Source organism: Dipodomys spectabilis, unplaced genomic scaffold, assembly GCF_019054845.1.
Source record: "Dipodomys spectabilis isolate Male_0828 unplaced genomic scaffold, ASM1905484v1 ptg000558l, whole genome shotgun sequence".
Classification (NCBI taxonomy): Eukaryota; Metazoa; Chordata; class Mammalia; order Rodentia; family Heteromyidae; genus Dipodomys; species Dipodomys spectabilis.
In genome coordinates this window covers 586202-589361 of record NW_024871235.1, presented here as the reverse complement: position 1 = coordinate 589361, position 3160 = coordinate 586202, and the positions used below count along the sequence as shown (strand labels likewise).

At 34.2% G+C, this 3160-nt stretch overlaps 1 non-coding gene across 1 annotated transcript; it reads right to left on the bottom strand.

Annotated features, from left to right (window-relative positions):
- Nucleotides 1–2307: 2307 nt before the first annotated feature.
- LOC122100074 lies at nt 2308–2414 on the bottom strand. The gene has a single exon (XR_006146092.1). It is a non-coding gene; the product is annotated as a U6 spliceosomal RNA (small nuclear RNA).
- Between the last annotated feature and the right edge of the window lie 746 nt (nt 2415–3160).

Sequence of the window (3160 nt, the reverse complement as noted above, 5' to 3'; positions counted from 1 at the left end):
CTATGTAACTTAAATGATGTAAAACACAATATACTGCTCAGATACTTTTATGTTTTATCAAGTTTGCATATTTTTATATGGATTTCACCTCAGTCTACAACATTCCTTCATTGTTCTGTCTCTGATATTTTTACACTATCACGACATAAGATAACCAGTTTGATTTACAGCATGAGAAGTTATCCACCTGGCTTCCTTGGAAGCTGAGCATGGTCAATAGATATTACTTCTGGTTGCTAACACTACATGTAATGGTTTCTGTACTACTTATCATATTCTAATTAGTATTTAAAAAAGGATGCTGGCTAAACTCAAAGGTCATTCATAGGTTTATGTTAAGTGTTTCACAAGTTTTATTCTCTTACTTCTTAAGATAACATTTGGTATAATGCTAATGTTATTACCATTGTAGTGTTGGGAAAAATTGTAGTAAAAAACTGTAAGTGCATGGCCCAAAGATACACACAGTGAGGAAGGAAATGAGTCAAAGTTTCCAAAAGTCTTTCAGCAGTACCAAAAAGGTGGGTAAAATCTCTCCATTCTCTTATGCTCTCAATTCAATATTCATATTGTCCAAGAAATAATAGCATAGCAAATATTTCCCATGGTGATTGTTTTCTGTCACATTTTGTCTTCAACACAGACTGTGTTGGTGACATTAGGTTATCATGCACAGAGCTGAGCTTACAAATTGAGGTCTGAAGACAGCCAAATTTCTTCTGTCCCACAGTTCCAGTTTCTTTTTTAAAAAGTACTAAAACTTTTAAATATCATCACTTACTATCTTTTAACAATCCCCAAACGAATTAAATTGACATATAATCACTCAAAAGGCTTTCAAATTCGGTGATGATTAAACAGGCCCCCATGAAGTAAATTTTCTTTTACTTTTAAAATTGTTCTAAAAGCCTTGTGCTGGCTGGTCACACCTATAATCCTATCTACTCTGAATATTTGCTCAGGAGATTGAGATCTGTGGATAACACTTGGGAGCCAATCAGGGCCAAAAAAAAAAACTTCATGAAATTATTTTTCAAAATGTTTAATGAACTAGCAAAGAGCCAAGAATTGAGATGTAGCTTATATCGTAGCTCACCAATCTAGATAGGAAAGGCCTAGCAAGGCCTTGAAGCCCTGATTTAAATTCTGAGCATTCCAATATACATGCATGGTGTTCTCATGCACGTGCGTGTATGCTTGTGCACTGCCGCACTCACACACACACACATTTATTCAAATTACCTTCATATCAGTGTTCTGAATTAATTTCTTTGTTAACAATATTATATGTGTAAAATAGAGGAAATAAACTCTTCCATCTAAGAACATTTTTATATGTTTTTTATGGTAATAATACTGTGCAGAGGGGTCACATTTACATGAACATGGAAACTAGTAAGTTTCCTAACAAGCATTGTTACCTCCTCCTTTATATTTCCCCTACCATCCCTTCCCTCCCACCTCCACAAGTACACTCCCCTCCCCCTTCCTTCCTCCGCCTAAATTGTAAAGTTCATTTTTCAACATAATGTCTTGTGCATCTCATTGTTACAATGGGTCAACCTGTATCGCTATTTGAGCATTTTTTTCCCTTCCCCTCCCCAAATTAGAGAAGCATACATACAAGATGTAAGTGTACCAACTTCAAATACAGAGAAAACAGGGGTTATAGTGTGGGGAGAAACGTACAAAAAACAAAAAAAAAATGACATCCCACATTATAAGTACGTTAGAAACAATAGCAAGAATCAAAAAACCACTTGTGTCCCTATCTTGGGGTTCAATTTCTTTAACATCATCTTATCTGGTTATATGCACATATCTTTTGAACTTTTCTGCTTATCCCAGACATACATTCGTTATTGAAAATAAGGGAAATCATGGGACCTATATTTCTTTGGACTTGGCTTACTTCACTCAATAAATTTTTTTCCAAGTCTTTCCATTTCCTAACAAATTGGGCGATGTCATTCTTTCTGATGGAGGCAAAGAATTCCATTGTGTATATATAACACATTTTCTTGATCCATTCATCTAATGGGGGCATCTGTGTTGGTTCCATATCTTAGCTATCGTAAATAATGTTGCAATAACCATAGTTGTGCTGGTAGTTTTAGTATAGTCCTTTTTATGATCATTTGGATAAATCCCCAAAAGTAGGATTACTGTTGTTATAGGGGAGTTTTATGTGGAGTCTTCTGAGGCACCTCCATACTGCTTTCCAAAGTAGTAGAACAAGTTTACACTCCCACCAAGAATGCAGTACGGTTCCCTTGTGGCCACATACGTTTCAGCATCTGTTGCTGTAAAATTATGGAACGCTCCAAGACTTTGCATGTCATCCTTGCGCAGGGTGCATGCTAATCTTCGCTGTATCGTTCCAATGTTAGTGTATGTGATGCTAAATTGAGCACAGAACAGTTTTTATATATAAAGTATAATTTTTAATTGATTTTATTAAGCTAGGCAATTCAACAAAAAGTAAGTTCAAAAGAATTGTTGTGAAATTATAGAATCATGTATTTCTTACATAAGCACACATTTAAGAATAAAATCAAGATAGACATGCCAAAAACAAAATAATTCCAGATATTTGTAGTTCAAGAGATGTGTAGGAGGAGAAATTCAATTATTCTATACAAGGCACCTGTCAAAATGAACATTGCAGCAAGTGTTAAGGTTTGTTAAAAGTTTTAATGTTTTAAATATGCTTAATTTTGGGATTTTGCTTATATATGCCAAAAATAGGACTGTTTGGCAGGTATAAAACTTTTCTGTAAAGTATTTAAGATTTATGATAGCAGACATTAAGTACTTAGTATGTACATTTCAGAGTTTATGGAAACTTTATTAATGAGAAGTTGCAAAGTCTTTGTGTAAAGGAGCAGAGTGAAGAGTTACGACTTTAACTACACAGTTTCTGTTAAAACTTTAGTGATTCCTTACTTTATTTGTTAGCAAGGAATAAATGATGATATAAGCCATAATGTACACATGTATGTTATTATTCACACACATACATATTCTCATGTATACATGCACTCATGGAGAAAGACACATAATTACAGCCAACACAAGTTTCACCAGTTGTTGAATATGCCTTAAAAGGAATAATTGGAACAATATATGGTGAAGATGTATTTGTCCCTAAGAGTTCATT